This window comes from Bombina bombina, chromosome 4, assembly GCF_027579735.1.
Source record: "Bombina bombina isolate aBomBom1 chromosome 4, aBomBom1.pri, whole genome shotgun sequence".
Classification (NCBI taxonomy): Eukaryota; Metazoa; Chordata; class Amphibia; order Anura; family Bombinatoridae; genus Bombina; species Bombina bombina.
Window position 1 is genome coordinate 781,096,017 of NC_069502.1, and position 20,319 is coordinate 781,116,335.

At 41.3% G+C, this 20,319-nt stretch overlaps 1 protein-coding gene across 1 annotated transcript in view; it reads left to right on the forward strand.

Moving 5' to 3' along the window:
• NUP133 (nucleoporin 133) overlaps window positions 1–20,319 on the forward strand; it is a 750,179-nt gene that overhangs the window by 457,595 nt on the left and 272,265 nt on the right. The gene's annotated exons all lie outside the window — the stretch shown is intronic.

Here is a 20,319-nt window from a genome sequence, read left to right on the forward strand (position 1 = left end):
CTTTAAGGATCCTTTAGATAAGAAGCTTGAATCTTATCTAAGGAAGGCCTATTTATATTCAGGTCATCTTCTCAGACCTGCTATTTCTTTGGGTGATGTTGCGGCCGCATCAACTTTCGGTTGTGAATTCTAACAACATTAGTAGAGAAATTGTTGTCCCTTCTTTATGTCCTAATCCTAAGAATTCTTTGGAGAGATCCTTACATTCTTTGGATGTGGTAAGAGCTTTGAAATATTATGTGGACGCTACTAAAAATTTCAGGAAGACTTCTAGTCTATTTGTTTTATTTTCTGGTCCTAGGAAAGGTCAGAAAGCTTCTGCTGTTTCCTTGGCTTCTTGGTTGAAACTTTTGATTCATCAAGCTTATTTGGAGTCAAACCCCGCCTCAGAGAATTACAGCTCATTCTACTAGATCAGTCTCTACTTCATGGGCTTTTAAGAATGAAGCTTCAGTTGATCAGATTTGCAAAGCAGCCACTGGGTCCTCTTTGCATACATTTACTAAATTCTACCATTTTGATGTATTTGCTTCTTTTTTGGTAGAAAAGTTCTTCAGGCAGCTGTTTCAGTTTGATTCTTCTGCTTTTGATTTAAGTTTTTTTCTTTTCAAAGTGAAAATAACTTATTTCTCTTGTTAAGTGTGTTCAGTCCACGGGTCATCCATTACTTATGGGATATATTCTCCTTCCCAACAGGAAGTTGCAAGAGGATCACCCAAGCAGAGCTGCTATATAGCTCCTCCCCTCACATGTCATATCCAGTCATTCTCTTGCAACTCTCAACAAAGAAGGAGGTCGTGAGCGGAGATAGGAGTTTTTTACTTAATTATTCTTCAATCAAAAGTTTATTATTTTAAAATGGCACCGGAGTGTGCTGTTTTTTCTCTCAGGCAGTATTTAGAAGAAGAATCTGCCTGCGTTTTTCTATGATCTTAGCAGACGTAACTAAGATCCACTGGCTGTTCTCGCACATTCTGAGGAGTGGGGTAACTTCAGAAAAGGGAATAGCATGCGGGGTCCCCCGCAAATGAGGTATGTGCAGTAAAATATTTTCTAGGAATGGAATTGACTAAGAAAACACTGCTGTTACCCATATGATGTAAGTACAGCCTTTAATGCAGTAGTAGCGACTGGTATCAGGCTGATAAATGTATGCGCAGTTGAATTATTTTCTAGGGACTAGAATTTGACTGAGAAAATACTGTTAATACTGAAATAAATGTATGAGCCTTAACTGCAGTAGAAGCGACTGGTAGCAGGCTTAGTGATAACTTTGCATAACAGTGGAAAGTTGTTTTTAAAACGTTTACTGGCATGTTATTCGTTTTGTGAGGTACTTTGGTGATAAATCTTTTTGGGCATGATTTTTTTCCATATGGCTAACGTATATTTCTGCATAGAAACCGTTATATCAGGTCTCCCACTGTTGTAATATGAGTGGGAGGGGCCTTTTCTTTCATGTAATTAGCAAGAGTCCATGAGCTAGTGACGTATGGGATATACATTCCTACCAGGAGGGGCAAAGTTTCCCAAACCTCAAAATGCCTATAAATACACCCCTCACCACACCCACAATTCAGTTTTACAAACTTTGCCTCCGATGGAGGTGGTGAAGTAAGTTTGTGCTAGATTCTACGTTGATATGCGCTCCGCAGCAAGTTGGAGCCCGGTTTTCCTCTCAGCGTGCAGTGAATGTCAGAGGGATGTGAGGAGAGTATTGCCTATTTGAATGCAGTGATCTCCTTCTACGGGGTCTATTTCATAGGTTCTCTGTTATCGGTCGTAGAGATTCATCTCTTACCTCCCTTTTCAGATCGACGATATACTCTTATATATACCATTACCTCTGCTGATTCTCGTTTCAGTACTGGTTTGGCTTTCTACAAACATGTAGATGAGTGTCCTGGGGTAAGTAAATCTTATTTTCTGTGACACTCTAAGCTATGGTTGGGCACTTTGTTTATAAAGTTCTAAATATATGTATTCAAACATTTATTTGCCTTGACTCAGAATGTTCAACTTTCCTTATTTTTCAGACAGTCAGTTTCATATTTGGGATTATGCATTTAAATTATTCATTTTTTCTTACCTTCAAAAATTTGACTCTTTTTTCCCTGTGGGCTGTTAGGCTCGCGGGGGCTGAAAATGCTTCATTTTATTGCGTCATTCTTGGCGCGGACTTTTTTGGCGCAAAAAATCTTTTCCGTTTCCGGCGTCATACGTGTCGCCGGAAGTTGCGTCATTTTTTTACGTTATTTTGCGCCAATAATGTCGGCGTTCCGGATGTGGCGTCATTTTTGGCGCCAAAAGCATTTAGGCGCCAAATAATGTGGGCGTCTTATTTGGCGCTAAAAAATATGGGCGTCGCTTTTGTCTCCACATTATTTAAGTCTCATTTTTTATTGCTTCTGGTTGCTAGAAGCTTGTTCTTTGGCATTTTTTTCCCATTCCTGAAACTGTCATTTAAGGAATTTGATCATTTTTGCTTTATATGTTGTTTTTTCTCTTACATATTGCAAGATGTCTCACGTTGCATCTGAGTCAGAAGATACTACAGGAAAATAGCTGTCTAGTGCTGGATCTACCAAAGCTAAGTGTGTCTGCTGTAAACTTTTGGTAGCTATTCCTCCGGCTGTTGTTGTATTAATTGTCATGACAAACTTGTTAATGCAGATAATATTTCCTTTAGTAAAGTACCATTGTCTGTTGCAGTTCCTTCAACATCTAAGGTGCAGAATGTTCCTGATAACATAAGAGATTTTGTTTCTGAATCCATCAAGAAGGCTATGTCTGTTATTTCTCCTTCTAGTAAACGTAAAAAATCTTTTAAAACTTCTCTCCCTACAGATGAATTTTTAAATGAACATCATCATTCTGATGACTCTTCTGGTTCAGAGGATTCTGTTTCAGAGATTGATGCTGATAAATCTTCATATTTATTTAAAATGGAATTTATTCGTTCTTTACTTAAAGAAGTATTAATTGCTTTAGAAATAGAGGATTCTGGTCCTCTTGATACTAATTCGAAACGTTTAGATAAGGTATTTAAATCTCCTGTGGTTATTCCAGAAGTTTTTCCTGTTCCTAATGCTATTTCTGCAGTAATTTCCAAAGAATGGGATAAATTGGGTAATTCATTTACTCCTCCTAAACGTTTTAAGCAATTATATCCTGTACCGTCTGAAAGGTTAGAATTTTGGTACAAAATCCCTAAAGTTGATGGGGCTATTTCTACCCTTGCTAAACGTACTACCATTCCAACGTCAGATGGTACTTCGTTTAAAGATCCTTTAGATAGGAAAATTGAATCCTTTCTAAGAAAAGCTTATCTGTGTTCAGGTAATCTTCTTAGACCTGCTATATCTTTGGCTGATGTTGCTGCAGCTTCAACTTTTTGGTTGGAAACTTTAGCGCAACAAGTAACAAATCATGATTCTCATGATATTATTCTTCTTCTTCAGCATGCTAATAATTTTATCTGTGATGCCATTTTTGATATTAGAGTTGATGTCAGGTTTATGTCTCTAGCTATTTTAGCTAGAAGAGCTTTATGGCTTAAGACTTGGAATGCTGATATGGCTTCTAAATCAACTCTACTTTCCATTTCTTTCCAGGGTAACAAATTATTTGGTTCTCAGTTGGATTCTATTATCTCAACTGTTACTGGTGGGAAAGGAATTTTTTTACCACAGGATAAAAAATCTAAAGGTAAAAACAGGGCTAATAATCATTTTCGTTCCTTTCGTTTCAACAAAGAACAAAAGCCTGATCCTTCATCCTCAGGAGCAGTTTCAGTTTGGAAACCATCTCCAGTCTGGAATAAATCCAAGCCTGCTAGAAAGGCGAAGCCTGCTTCTAAGTCCACATGAAGGTGCGGCCCTCATTCCAGCTCAGCTGGTAGGGGGCAGGTTACGTTTTTTCAAAGAAATTTGGATCAATTCTGTTCACAATCTTTGGATTCAGAACATTGTTTCAGAAGGGTACAGAATTGGTTTCAAGATGAGACCTCCTGCAAAGAGATTTTTTCTTTCCCGTGTCCCAGTAAATCCAGTGAAAGCTCAAGCATTTCTGAATTGTGTTTCAGATCTAGAGTTGGCTGGAGTAATTATGCCAGTTCCAGTTCCGGAACAGGGGATGGGGTTTTATTCAAATCTCTTCATTGTACCAAAGAAGGAGAATTCCTTCAGACCAGTTCTGGATCTAAAAATATTGAATCGTTATGTAAGGATACCAACGTTCAAGATGGTAACTGTAAGGACTATCTTGCCTTTTGTTCAGCAAGGGAATTATATGTCCACAATAGATTTACAGGATGCATATCTGCATATTCCGATTCATCCAGATCATTATCAGTTCCTGAGATTCTCTTTTCTGGACAAGCATTACCAGTTTGTGGCTCTACCGTTTGGCCTAGCTACAGCTCCAAGAATTTTTTCAAAGGTTCTCGGTGCCCTTCTGTCTGTAATCAGAGAACAGGGTATTGTGGTATTTCCTTATTTGGACGATATCTTGGTACTTGCTCAGTCTTTACATTTAGCAGAATCTCATACGAATCGACTTGTGTTGTTTCTTCAAGATCATGGTTGGAGGATCAATTTACCAAAAAGTTCATTGATTCCTCAGACAAGGGTAACCTTTCTGGGTTTCCAGATAGATTCAGTGTCCATGACTCTGTCTTTAACAGACAAGAGACGTCTAAAATTGATTGCAGCTTGTCGAAACCTTCAGTCACAATCATTCCCTTCGGTAGCCTTATGCATGGAAATTCTAGGTCTTATGACTGCTGCATCGGACGCGATCCCCTTTGCTCGTTTTCACATGCGACCTCTTCAGCTCTGTATGCTGAATCAATGGTGCAAGGATTACACAAAGATATCTCAATATCTTTAATACCGATTGTACGACACTCTCTAACGTGGTGGACAGATCACCATCGTTTAATTCAGGGGGCTTCTTTTGTGCTTCCGACCTGGACTGTAATTTCAACAGATGCCAGTCTCACAGGTTGGGGAGCTGTGTGGGGATCTCTGACGGCACAAGGAGTTTGGGAATCTCAGGAGGTGAGATTACCGATCAATATTTTGGAACTCCGTGCAATTTTCAGAGCTCTTCAGTTTTGGCCTCTTCTGAAGAGAGAATCGTTCATTTGTTTTCAGACAGACAATGTCACAACTGTGGCATACATCAATCATCAAGGAGGGACTCACAGTCCTCTGGCTATGAAAGAAGTATCTCGAATTCTGGTTTGGGCGGAATCCAGCTCCTGTCTAATCTCTGCGGTTCATATCCCAGGTATAGACAATTGGGAAGCGGATTATCTCAGTCGCCAAACGTTGCATCCGGGCGAATGGTCTCTTCACCCAGAGGTATTTCTTCAGATTGTTCAAATGTGGGAACTTCCAGAAATAGATCTGATGGCGTCTCATCTAAACAAGAAACTTCCCAGGTATCTGTCCAGATCCCGGGATCCTCAGGCGGAGGCAGTGGATGCATTATCACTTCCTTGGAAGTATCATCCTGCCTATATCTTTCCGCCTCTAGTTCTTCTTCCAAGAGTAATCTCCAAGATTCTGAAGGAATGCTCGTTTGTTCTGCTGGTAGCTCCGGCATGGCCTCACAGGTTTTGGTATGCGGATCTTGTCCGGATGGCCTCTTGCCAACCGTGGACTCTTCCGTTAAGACCAGACCTTCTGTCTCAAGGTCCTTTTTTCCATCAGGATCTGAAATCCTTAAATTTAAAGGTATGGAGATTGAACGCTTGATTCTTCGTCAAAGAGGTTTCTCTGACTCTGTGATTAATACTATGTTACAGGCTCGTAAATCTGTATCTAGAGAGATATATTATAGAGTCTGGAAGACTTATATTTCTTGGTGTCTTTCTCATCATTTTTCTTGGCATTCTTTTAGAATACCGAGAATTTTACAGTTTCTTCAGGATGGTTTAGATAAGGGTTTGTCCGCAAGTTCCTTGAAAGGACAAATCTCTGCTCTTTCTGTTCTTTTTCACAGGAAGATTGCTATTCTTCCTGATATTCATTGTTTTGTACAAGCTTTGGTTCGTATAAAACCTGTCATTAAGTCAATTTCTCCTCCTTGGAGTTTGAATTTGGTTCTGGGGGCTCTTCAAGCTCCTCCGTTTGAACCTATGCATTCATTGGACATTAAATTACTTTCTTGGAAAGTTTTTTGTTCCTTTTGGCCATCTCTTCTGCCAGAAGAGTTTCTGAATTATCTGCTCTTTCTTGTGAGTCTCCTTTTCTGATTTTTTCATCAGGATAAGGCGGTGTTGCGAACTTCTTTTGAATTTTTACCTAAAGTTGTGAATTCCAACAACATTAGTAGAGAAATTGTGGTTCCTTCATTATGTCCTAATCCTAAGAATTCTAAGGAGAAATCGTTGCATTCTTTGGATGTTGTTAGAGCTTTGAAATATTATGTTGAAGCTACTAAATCTTTCCGAAAGACTTCTAGTCTATTTGTTATCTTTTCCGGTTCTAGAAAAGGCCAGAAAGCTTCTGCCATTTCTTTGGCATCTTGGTTGAAATCTTTAATTCATCTTGCCTATGTTGAGTCGGGTAAATCTCCGCCTCAGAGGATTACAGCTCATTCTACTAGGTCAGTTTCTACTTCCTGGGCGTTTAGGAATGAAGCTTCGGTTGATCAGATTTGCAAAGCAGCGACTTGGTCCTCTTTGCATACTTTTACTAAATTCTACCATTTTGATGTATTTTCTTCTTCTGAAGCAGTTTTTGGTAGAAAAGTACTTCAGGCAGCGGTTTCAGTTTGAATCTTCTGCTTATGTTTTTCATTAAACTTTATTTTGGGTGTGGATTATTTTCAGCAGGAATTGGCTGTCTTTATTTTATCCCTCCCTCTCTAGTGACTCTTGTGTGGAAAGATCCACATCTTGGGTAATCTTTATCCCATACGTCACTAGCTCATGGACTCTTGCTAATTACATGAAAGAAAACATAATTTATGTAAGAACTTACCTGATAAATTCATTTTTCATATTAGCAAGAGTCCATGAGGCCCGCCCTTTTTTTGTGGTGGTTATGATTTTGTATAAAGCACAATTATTCCAATTCCTTATTTTATATGCTTTCGCACTTTTTTATCACCCCACTTCTTGGCTATTCGTTAAACTGAATTGTGGGTGTGGTGAGGGGTGTATTTATAGGCATTTTGAGGTTTGGGAAACTTTGCCCCTCCTGGTAGGAATGTATATCCCATACGTCACTAGCTCATGGACTCTTGCTAATATGAAAGAAATGAATTTATCAGGTAAGTTCTTACATAAATTATGTTTTTTTTTAGCGCCTTGTTGCGCAGTTAAAATTCTAGCACAGTCTTCCTGCTTCTTCCTCCTTGATCCAGGACGTCTCCAGAGAGCTCAGGGGTCCTCAAAATTCATTTTTGAGGGAGGTAATCAGTCACAGCAGTCCTGTGACAGTGTGTTTGACTGTGATAAAAGCGTTAAATCTTAAATTGATTATCCGTATTTGGGTATTGAGGGGTTAATCATCCTTTTGCTACTGGGTGCAATCCTCTGCTAATTTCATACATTTACTGTTAAAATTCGTTTGCTATAACTGAATTAGTTCATTGTTATTTCAACTGTGTTTTTTAAAAGCGCTGCAGCGTTTTTTATATTGCTTGTAAATTTATTGAAAGAATTTTCCAAGCTTGCTAGCCTGATTGCTAGTCTGTTTAAACATGTCTGATACAGATGAATCTGCTTGTTCATTATGTTTAAAAGCCAATGTGGAGCCCAATAGAAATATGTGTACCAATTGTATTGATGTTACTTTAAATAAGTCAGTCTTTACCGGTAAAGAAATTATCACCAGACGAGGGGGAAGTTATGCCGCCTAACTCTCCTCACGTGTCAGTACCTTCGCCTCCCGCTCAGGAGGTGCGTGAGATTGTGGCGCCAAGTACATCAAGGCCCTTACAAATCACTTTGCATGATATGGCTAATGTTATGAAAGAAGTATTATCTAATTTGCCTGAGTTAAGAGGCAAGCGCGATAGCTCTGGGTTAAGGACAGAGCGCGCCGATGACACGAGAGCCATGTCCGATACTGCGTCACAATTTGCAGAACATGAGGACGAAGAGCTTCATTCTGTGGGTGACGGATCTGATCCGGGGAGACCGGATTCAGAAATTTCAAATTTTTAATTTAAGTTTGAGAACCTCCGTGTATTGCTAGGGGAGGTGTTAGCGGCTCTGAATGATTGCGACACGGTTGCAATCCCAGAGGAATTATGTAGGCTGGATAAATACTTTGCGGTACCGGTGTGTACTGACGTTTTTCCTATACCTAAAAGACTTACAGAGATTATTAACAAGGAATGGGATAGACCCGGTGTGCCTTTTTCCCCTCCTCCGATATTTAGAAAAATGTTCCCAATAGACGCCACCACACGAGACTTATGGCAGACGGTCCCTAAGGTTGAGGGAGCAGTTTCTACTCTAGCCAAGCGTACCACTATCCCGGTGGAGGATAGTTGTGCTTTCTCAGATCCAATGGATAAAAAATTAGAAGGTTACCTTAAGAAAATGTTTGTTCAACAAGGTTTTATATTACAGCCCCTTGCATGCATTGCGCCCGTCACTGCTGCAGCGGCATTCTGGTTTGAGTCTCTGGAAGAGGCGATTCGCACAGCACCATTGGATGAGATTATGAGCAAGCTTAAAGCACTTAAGCTAGCTAATGCATTTGTTTTGGATGCCGTTGTGCATTTAACCAAACTAACGGCTAAGAACTCCGGATTCGCCATCCAGGCGCGCAGAGCGCTATGGCTTAAATCCTGGTCAGCAGATGTGACTTCTAAATCTAAATTGCTTAATATTCCTTTCAAAGGGCAAACCTTATTCGGGCCCGGCTTGAAAGAAATTATTGCTGACATTACTGGAGGTAAGGGCCACACCCTTCCTCAGGACAGGGCCAAATCAAAGGCCAAACAGTCTAATTTTCGTGCCTTTCGTAATTTCAAGGCAGGAGCAGCATCAACTTCCTCCGCTCCAAAACAGGAAGGAACTGCTGCTGGTTACAGACAAGGTTGGAAAGGCAACCAGTCCTGGAACAAGGGCAAGCAGGCCAGAAAACCTACTTCTGCCCCTAAGACAGCATGAAGAAAGGGCCCCCTATCCGGAAACGGATCTAGTGGGGGGCAGACTTTCTCTCTTCGCCCAGGCTTGGGCAAGAGATGTCCAGGATCCCTGGACGTTGGAGATCATATCTCAGGGATACCTTCTGGACTTCAAAACTTCTCCTCCACAAGGGAGATTTCATCTGTCAAGGTTATCAACAAACCTAATAAAGAAAGAGGCATTTCTACAATGTGTTCAAGACCTCTTAGTAATGGGAGTGATCCACCCAGTTCCGCGGACGGAACAAGGGCAAGGTTTTTACTCAAATCTGTTTGTGGTTCCCAAAAAAGACGGAACCTTCAGGCCAATCTTGGACCTGAAGATCTTAAACAAATTCCTAAGGGTTCCATTGTTCAAAATGGAAACTATTCGAACCATCCTACCCATGATCCAAGAGGGTCAGTATATGACCACAGTGGACTTAAAGGATGCCTACCTTCACATACCGATTCACAAAGATCATTATCGGTACCTAAGGTTTGCCTTTCTAGACAGGCATTACCAGTTTGTAGCTCTTCCCTTTGGGTTAGCTACGGCCCCGAGAATTTTTACAAAGGTTCTGGGCTCGCTTCTGGCAGTACTAAGACCGCGAGGCATAGCGGTGGCTCCGTACCTAGACGACATTCTGATACAAGCGTCAAGTTTTCAAAATGCAAAGTCTCATACAGAGATAGTTCTAGCATTTCTGAGGTCGCATGGGTGGAAAGTGAACATGGAAAAGAGTTCTCTGTTACCACTCACAAGGGTTCCCTTTCACCACTCACAAGGGTTCCCTTTCTAGGGACTCTTATAGATTCTGTAGAGATGAAGATTTACCTGACTGAGTCCAGGTTATCAAAAATCCTAAATGCTTGCCGTGTCGTTCATTCCATTCCAAGCCCGTCAGTAGCTCAGTGCATGGAAGTAATCGGCTTAATGGTCGCAGCAATGGACATAGTGCCATTTGCGCGCCTGCATCTCAGACCGCTGCAATTATGCATGCTAAGTCAGTGGAATGGGGATTACTCAGATCTGTCCCCTTTACTAAATCTGGACCAGGAGACCAGAGATTCTCTTCTCTGGTGGTTGTCTCGGGTTCATCTGTCCAAAGGAATGACTTTTCGCAGACCAGATTGGACGATTGTAACAACAGATGCCAGCCTACTAGGCTGGGGCGCAGTCTGGAACTCCCTGAAGGCTCAGGGATCGTGGACTCAGGAGGAGAAACTCCTCCCAATAAACATTCTGGAATTAAGAGCAATATTCAATGCTCTTCTAGCTTGGCCTCAGTTAGCAACACTGAGGTTCATCAGATTTCAGTCGGACAACATCACGACTGTGGCTTACATCAATCATCAAGGGGGAACCAGGAGTTCCCTAGCGATGTTAGAGGTCTCGAAGATAATTCGCTGGGCAGAGTCTCACTCTTGCCACCTGTCAGCGATCTACATCCCAGGCGTGGAGAACTGGGAGGCGGACTTTCTAAGGCGCCAGACCTTTCATCCGGGGGAGTGGGAACTTCAACCGGAGGTATTTGCTCAACTAATTCTTTGTTGGGGCGAACCGGAACTGGATCTCATGGCATCTCGCCAGAACGCCAAGCTTCCTTGTTACGGATCCAGGTCCAGGGACCCAGGAGCGGTGCTGATAGATGCACTAGCAGCCCCTTGGGTTTTCAACATGGCTTATGTGTTTCCACCGTTTCCGTTGCTGCCTCGACTGATTGCCAGGATCAAACAGGAGAGAGCATTGGTGATTCTGATAGCGCCTGCGTGGCCACGCAGGACCTGGTATGCAGACCTAGTGGACATGTCGTCCTGTCCACCATGGTCTCTGCCTCTGAGGCAGGACCTTCTAATTCAGGGTCCTTTCAACCATCCAAGCCTAATTTCTCTTTCTTAAGTTCGTGCCCTGAAGTTCTACTTACAGGCAACTAAAGATTTTCGGCAAACTTCTTCTCTGTTTGTCGTTTATTCTGGACAGAGGAGAGGTCAAAAGGCTTCGGCCACCTCTCTCTCTTTTTGGCTTCATAGCATAATACGGTTAGCCTATGAGACTGCTGGACAGCAGCCCCCTGAAAGAATTACAGCTCATTCCAGTAGAGCTGTGGCTTCCACCTGGGCCTTTAAGAATGAGGCCTCTGTTGAACAGATTTGCAAGGCTGCAACTTGGTCTTCACTTCATACCTTTTCAAAATTTTACAAATTTGACACTTTTGCTTCTTCGGAGGCTGTTTTTGGGAGAAAGGTTCTACAGGCAGTGGTTCCTTCTGTTTAATGTTCCTGCCTTGTCCCTCCCTTCATCCGTGTACTTTAGCTTTGGTATTGGTATCCCATAAGTAATGGATGACCCGTGGACTGAACACACTTAACAAGAGAAAACATTATTTATGCTTACCTGATAAATTTATTTCTCTTGTAGTGTGTTCAGTCCACGGCCCGCCCTGTCTTTTTTGAGGCAGTTCCAAATTTTAATTAAAACTCCAGTCACCACTGCACCCTATAGTTTCTCCTTTCTCGTCTTGTTTCGGTCGAATGACTGGATATGACATGTGAGGGGAGGAGCTATATAGCAGCTCTGCTTGGGTGATCCTCTTGCAACTTCCTGTTGGGGGGAGAATATATCCCATAAGTAATGGATGACCCGTGGACTGAACACACTACAAGAGAAATAAATTTATCAGGTAAGCATAAATTGTTTTTTTGGCTTGTGGATTATTTTTTCAGCGTAATATAGCTGTTTTTATTTTATTCCCTCTCTCTCTAGTGACTCTTGAGTGGAAGACTCCACATCTTGGGTATTGATATCCCATATGTCACTAGCTCATGGACTCTTGCCAATTACATGAAAGAAAACATAATTTATGTAAGAACTTACCTGATAAATTCATTTCTTTCATATTGGCAAGAGTCCATGAGGCCCACCCTTTTTATGGTGGTTATGATTTTTTGTATAAAGCACAATTATTTCCAAATTTCCTTTGTTGATGCTTTCTACTCCTTTCTTTATCACCCCACTGCTTGGCTATTCGTTAAACTGAATTGTGGGTGTGGTGAGGGGTGTATTTATAGGCATATTGAGGTTTGGGAAACTTTGCCCCTCCTGGTAGGATTGTATATCCCATATGTCACTAGCTCATGGACTCTTGCCAATATGAAAGAATGAATTTATCAGGTAAGTTCTTACATAAATTATGTTTTTTTTTTATATCGTGATTCAGATAGAGCATGCAATTTTAAGCAACTTTCTAATTTACTCCTTTTATCAAATTCTTTTCATTCTCTTGGTATCTTTATTTGAAATGCAAGAATGTAAGTTTAGATGCCGGCCCATTTTCTCTTAAGTGTAGTCAGTCCACGGGTCATCCATTACTTATGGAATATATCTCTTCCTAACAGGAAGCTGCAAGAGGATCACCCAAGCAGAGCTGCTATATAGCTCCTCCCCTCACATGTCATATTCAGTCATTCTCTTGCAGCCTAACTAAAGATAGGTCGCTGTGAGAGGTCTGTGGTGTTTTTTAACTTAGTTTATTTCTTCAATCAAAAGTTTGTTATTTTAAATGGCACCGGAGTGTGCTGTTTGTTCTCAGGCAGCATTAGAAGAAGAATCTGCCTGCGTTTTCTATGATCTTAGCAGACGTAACTAAGATCCACTGGCTGTTCTCATCTGAGGAGTGAGGTAACTTCAGAAAAGGGGAATAGCATGCAGGGCCCCCCTGCAAACCAGGTATGTGCAGTAAATTATTTTTCTGAGGAATGGAATTGACTGAGAAAATACTGCTGATACCAATGTAACGTAAGTTCAGCCTTAAATGCAGTGATAGTGACTGGTATTAGGCTGATGAGTGTGTGTACACTGAATGTATTTTTCTAAGGAATGGAATTGACTCTGAAAATACTGTTAATACTGAAATAATGTATGAGCCTTAACTGCAGTAAAAGCGACTGGTAGCAGGCTTATTAATAACACTTCATAACTTTTCAAATGTATGTTTAAAACGTTTACTGGCATGTTAATCGTTTTTTGTGAGGTACTTGGTGATAAAACTTATTGGGGCATGATTTTTACCACATGGCCATCTTTGTTTTCTGCATAGAAACAGTTATCTGAGCTTCCCCACTGTTGTAATATGAGTGGGAGGGGCCTATTTTAGCGCTTTTTTGCGCAGTAAAAATTCAGTCACAATCTGTCTACTTCATCCTCCATGATCCAGATCGTCTCTAGAGAGCTCAGGGGTCTTCAAAATTCATTTTGAGGGAGGTAATCAGTCACAGCAGACCTGTGACAGTGTGTTTTGACTGTGATAAAAACGTTAATTATTAAATTGTTATCCGTTTTTGGGTATTAAGGGGTTAATCATCCATTTGCTGGTGGGTGCAATCCTTTGCTAACTTAATAAATTTACTGTGAAAAATTGGTTGCTATAACTATTTTGGTTCATTGTTATTTCAACTGTGATAGCTTTTTGTGCTTCATAAAGGCACAGTAGCGTTTTTTATATTGCTTGTAAATTTATTTAGAAAAGTATTTCCAAGCTTGCTAGTCTCATTGCTAGTCTGTTTAAACATGTCTGACACAGATGAATCTCTTTGTTCACTATGTTTAAAGGCCAAGGTGGAGCCCAATAGAAATTTGTGTACTAATTGCATTGATGTTACTTTAAATAAAAGTCAATCTTTACATGTAAAGAAATTATCACCAGACAACGAGGGGGAAGTAACTCTCCTCACGTGTCAGTACCTTCGCCTCCCGCTCAGGAGGTGCGTGATTTTGTGGCGCCAAGTACATCAGGGAGGCCCTTACAAATCACTTTGCAAGACATGGCTACTGTTATGACAGAAGTATTATCTAAATTGTCAGAATTAAGAGGCAAGCGCGATAGCTCTGGGTTAAGGACAGAGCGCACGAATGAGGTGAGAGCCATGTCAGATACTGCGTCACAGTTTGCAGAACATGAAGACGGAGAGCTTCATTCTGTGGGTGACGGATCTGATCCAGGGAGACTGGATTCAGAGATTTCTAATTTTAAATTTAAGCTTGAGAACCTCTGCATATTGCTAGGGGAGGTATTGGCGGCTCTGAATGATTGTAACACGGTTGCAATTCCAGAAAAATTATGTAGGTTGGATAGATACTATGCGGTACCGGTGTGTACTGACGTGTTTCCTATACCTAAAAGGCTTACAGAGATTATTAGCAAGGAGTGGGATAGACCTGGTGTGCCTTTTTCCCCTCTTCCCATATTTAGGAAAATTTTTCCTATAGACGCCACCACACGAGACTTATGGCAGACGGTCCCTAAGGTGGAGGGAGCAGTTTCTACTTTAGCTAAGCATACCACTATCCCGGTGGAGGATAGTTGTGCCTTTTCAGATCCAATGGATAAGAAATTAGAGGGTTACCTTAAGAAAATGTTTGTTCAACAAGGTTTTATCTTACAGCCCCTTGCATGCATTGCGCCTGTCACTGCTGCGGCGGCATTCTGGTTTGAGTCTCTGGAAGAGGCCATTCGCACAGCTCCATTGGATGAAATTATGAACAAGCTTAAAGCACTTAAGCTAGCTAACGCATTTGTTTCTGATGCCGTCGTACATTTAACCAAACTTACGGCTAAGAACTCCGGATTCGCCATCCAAGCGCGCAGAGCGCTATGGCTTAAATCCTGGTCAGCTGACGTGACTTCTAAATCTAAATTGCTTAATATTCCTTTCAAAGGGCAGACCTTATTCGGGCCCGGCTTGAAAGAAATTATAGCTGACATTACGGGAGGTAAGGGCCATGCTCTACCTCAGGACAGGGCCAAATCAAAGGCCAAACAGTCTAATTTTCGTGCCTTTCGTAACTTCAAGGCAGGAGCAGCATCAACTTCCTCCGCTCCAAAACAGGAAGGAGCTGTTGCTCGTTACAGGCAGGGCTGGAAAGTTAACCAGTCCTGGAACAAAGGCAAGCAGGCCAAGAAACCTGCTGCTGCCCCTAAGACAGCATGAAGAGAGGGCCCCCTATCCGGAAACGGATCTAGTGGGGGGCAGACTTTCTCTCTCGCTTGGGCAAGAGATGTCCAGGATCCCTGGGCGTTGGAGATCATATCTCAGGGATATCTCCTGGACTTCAAAACTTCTCCTCCACGAGGGAGATTTCATCTTTCAAGGTTATCAGCAAACCAAATAAAGAAAGAGGCGTTGTCTACGCTGTGTACAAGACCTCTTACTAATGGGGGTGATCCACCCAGTTACGCGGACGGAATACGGGCAAGGATTCTATTCAAATCTATTTGTGGTTCCCAAGAAAGAGGGAACCTTCAGACCAATCTTGGACTTAAAAATCCTAAACAAATTCCTAAGAGTTCCATCATTCAAAATGGAAACTATTCGAACCATCCTTCCCATGATCCAAGAGGGTCAGTACATGACCACAGTGGACTTAAAGGATGCCTACCTTCACATACCGATTCACAAGGATCATTATCGGTACCTAAGATTTGCTTTCCTAGCCAGGCATTACCAGTTTGTAGCTCTTCCCTTCGGATTAGCTACGGCTCCAAGAATCTTTACAAAAGTTCTGGGCTCACTTCTGGCGGTACTAAGACCGCAAGGCATAGCGGTGACTCCGTACCTAGACGACATTCTGATACAAGCGTCAAGTTTTCAAACTGCCAAGTCTCATACAGAGATAGTTCTGGCATTTCTGAGGTCGCATGGGTGGAAGGTGAACGTGGAAAAGAGTTCTCTATTACCACTTACAAGGGTTCCCTTTCTAGGGACTCTTATAGATTCTGTAGAGATGAAAATTTACCTTGCAGAGGCCAGGTTATCAAAACTTCTAAATGCTTGCCGTGTCCTTCATTCCATTCCACACCCGTCAGTAGCTCAGTGCATGGAAGTAATCGGCTTAATGGTAGCGGTTATGGACATAGTACCATTTGCGCGCCTGCATCTCAGACCGCTGCAATTGTGCATGCTAAGTCAGTGGAACGGGGATTACTCAGATTTGTCCCCCCTACTAAATCTGGATCAAGAGACCAGAGATTCTCTTCTATGGTGGCTTTCTCGGCCACATCTATCCAAGGGTATGACCTTTCGCAGGCCAGATTGGACGATTGTAACAACAGACGCCAGCCTTCTAGGCTGGGGCGCAGTCTGGAACTCCCTGAAGGCTCAGGGATTATGGACTCAGGAGGAGAAACTCCTCCCAATAAATATTCTGGAATTAAGAGCAATATTCAATGCTCTCCTAGCTTGGCCTCAGTTAGCAACTCTGAGGTTCATCAGATTTCAGTCGGACAACATCACGACTGTGGCTTACATCAACCATCAAGGGGGAACCAGAAGTTCCCTAGCGATGTTGGAAGTCTCAAAGATAATTCGCTGGGCAGAGTCTCACTCTTGCCACCTGTCAGCGATTTACATCCCAGGCGTGGAGAACTGGGAGGCGGATTTTCTAAGTCGCCAGACTTTTCATCCGGGGGAGTGGGAACTTCATCCGGAGGTCTTTGCTCAACTGATTCATCGTTGGGGCAAACCAGATCTGGATCTCATGGTATCTCGCCAGAACGCCAAGCTTCCTTGTTACGGATCCAGGTCCAGGGACACAGGAGCGGTGCTGATAGATGCTCTGACAGCCCCTTGGGTCTTCAACATGGCTCATGTGTTTCCACCATTTCCGATGCTTCCTCGTTTGATTGCCAAGATCAAACAGGAGAGAGCTTCGGTGATTCTGATAGTGCCTGCGTGGCCACGCAGGACCTGGTATGCAGACCTAGTGGACATGTCGTCCTGTCCACCGTGGTCTCTGCCTCTGAGACAGGATCTTCTAATTCAGGGTCCTTTCAAACATCCAAATCTAATTTCTCTGAGGCTGACTGCATGGAGATTGAACGCTTGATTCTATCAAAGCGTGGCTTCTCGGAGTCGGTTATTGATACCTTAATACAGGCTAGGAAGCCTGTTACCAGAAAAATTTACCATAAGATATGGCGTAAATATTTATAGTGGTGCGAATCCAAGTGTTACTCATGGAGTAAGGTTAGGATTCCTAGGATATTGTCCTTTCTACAAGAGGGTTTAGAAAAGGGCTTATCTGCTAGTTCGTTAAAGGGACAGATTTCTGCTCTGTCTATTCTTCTACACAAACGTCTGGCTGAAGTTCCAGACGTTCAGGCTTTTTTTCAGGCTTTAGCTAGGATTAAGCCTGTGTTTAAGACTGTTGCTCCGCCGTGGAGCTTAAACTTAGTTCTTAATGTTCTCCAAGGCGTTCCATTTGAACCCCTTCTTTCCATTGATATCAAGCTGTTATCCTGGAAGGTTCTGTTTTTGATGGCTATTTCCTCGGCTCGAGGAGTCTCTGAGTTATCTGCCTTACATTGTGATTCTCCTTATCTGATTTTTCATTCAGACAAGGTAGTTCTGCGTACTAAACCTGGGTTCTTACCTAAGGTAGTTACTAACAGGAATATCAATCAAGAGATTGTTGTTCCATCACTGTGTCCTAACCCTTCTTCAAAGAAGGAACATCTTTTGCATAATCTGGACGTAGTCCGTGCCCTGAAGTTCTATTTGCAGGCAACTAAAGATTTTTGTCAAACTTCTTCCCTGTTTGTCGTTTACTCTGAACAGAGAAGAGGTCAAAAGGCTTCGGCTACCTCTCTCTCTTTTTGGCTTTGTAGCATAATACGTTTAGCCTATGAGACTGCTGGACAGCAGCCTCCTGAAAGGATTACAGCTCATTCTACTAGAGCTGTGGCTTCCACCTGGGCCTTTTAAAAATGAGGCCTCTGTTGAACAGATTTGCAAGGCTACAACTTGGTCTTCACTTCACACTTTTTCAAAATTTTACAAATTTGACACTTTTGCTTCTTCGGAGGCTATTTTTGGGAGAAAGGTACTTCAGGCAGTGGTTCCTTCTGTTTAATGTTCCTGCCTTGTCCCTCCCTTCATCCGTGTACTTTAGCTTTGGTATTGGTATTCCATAAGTAATGGATGACCCGTGGACGGACTACACTTAACAAGAGAAAACATAATTTATGCTTACCTGATAAATTTATTTCTCTTGTAGTGTAGTCAGTCCACGGCCCGCCCTGTCTTTAAGGCAGATCTAAATTTTAATTAAACTCCAGTCACCACTGCACCCTATGGTTTCTCCTTTCTCGTCTGGTTTTGGTCGAATGACTGAATATGACATGTGAGGGGAGGAGCTATATAGCAGCTCTGCTTGGGTGATCCTCTTGCAGCTTCCTGTTAGGAAGAGATATATTCCATAAGTAATGGATGACCCGTGGACTGACTACACTACAAGAGAAATAAATTTATCAGGTAAGCATAAATTATGTTTTTGGTGAACACACTGTTGTTTTTGCTGATTGGTGGGTAAACGCTTTTCATGGTTCTGAACCAAAAAAATAGCTTAGATGCCTTCTTTTTCAAATATAGAAAGCAAGAGAACGAAGAAAAATTGATAATAGTAGTAAATTAGAAAGTGGTTTAAAATTGCATGCTCTATCTGAATCACGAAAGAAATTTATTGGGTTCAGTGTCCCTTTAAGGGCTTCAAAATTAGCATATGTGCCAATAGAGTTTTATCTTTCAACTAAGAGTACCAAGAGAACAAAGCAAATTTGATAATAAAAGTTAATTGGAACGATATTTAAAATTACATTCCAAAAGGTTTCTGTGAGTAACAACTTGACAGCTTTTGTTAATACAGACAACAATATCCGTTGCTCTCCATAACGACTCTAGGTGAACACTATATTAAGACCGAGTTTACCTTACAGCCACTAACGTCCTCTATACCGACCTGGCCATTTACTTTGACAACAAACGACTAATATTATCTTGCAACTATCCTGCTTATGGCTTGCTACTAACAAAAAGAACTGCTTTGTTATACTATACTGCGGAGAGCAGTTTTTCTGTGAATAAAAATGTCTATCTGCTTTGCACACAGCATATATTGTTTTGCTTCTGCATGAATTGCTACTGCTGACTTTTCTTACCACAACTTCATACTATGAAGGCAGCTGCCTTTGCAGGACTTGAATACTTCACTGAGTTTCATTGAGCACAGGTCTTTTTCCTCCTGCGTGTGGAAGGTATATGTATTAATTTTTTAACGTTTGGTGCAGTAACCATATATATTTTTGTTAAGGCAATAAAGGGTATTTGTGTATACTTAGCACAGTTTTGTGTCTAATGGGTAAATCTCTTCTAATCAGGTATATATTCTATATTAAAGAGTTTGTGCTGGTTTATAGGTACTCCTTTTTCTGATTCTCTTTTTCAAAATTAATTATTTTGAGTACCGGATGAAAATTATGATCTATTTTCATCTGTGCTCAATATTAATCACACTCTGGTACAGATGGTGTGCTTAATCATACAGATATATATATATATATATATATATATATATATATATATATATATATATATTTATCTCTGAGATATTGCGGGTTATTGCTTGACACTGGGTTGCCTCAAAACTTCAATTTTCAAAAAGAGCAATATCTGCGAAACACAATAAAGCAAAATAAAACCAGGTATCTGTGCGTGTGTATGTATGTATATAGATAGATATAATGTCGAAAGAAGTGGTGCACTACACAGCGCTAAACCCAATTAGATGAGACCTGAGTGAATCACTCAGGTCTCATCTAATTGGGTTTAGCGCTGTGTAGTGCACCACTTCTTTCGACATTATATTGTTTTGTGTGAATGTATTAGAGGGTAATACTTACATACTTTTTAGGTGAACTCCAGCAGCTATACTCATTGTTTACAGTGCAAATATTTAGCGCCTCCAGTTTAGTTTTTACCTTAGGTATTTACTATACTTCCCAAACCCTTGTTCTTTTTTTATATATATATATATATATATATATATATATATATATATATATATATATATATATATATATTTGTACTCAATAGCACCCTGACAGTTTTTAGTTGTTGGTGAGAGTGCACACACCCTACTTGGCATATATAAATAAACACGCAGGAGAGCACTCTCACTTTCAAAAGCCAGGTAGCCAGGGTGCTAGTGACAAGTAGCATACAGGTAACAAAAAACTTGCACTCACTGGTCTTGTAACAAAACACACTTTACTGTGACGTTTCGGAGATAAAAATCCCCTTCCTCAGACATAGTGTAATAGCAACTCAAACAATTTATAAAACAAACAA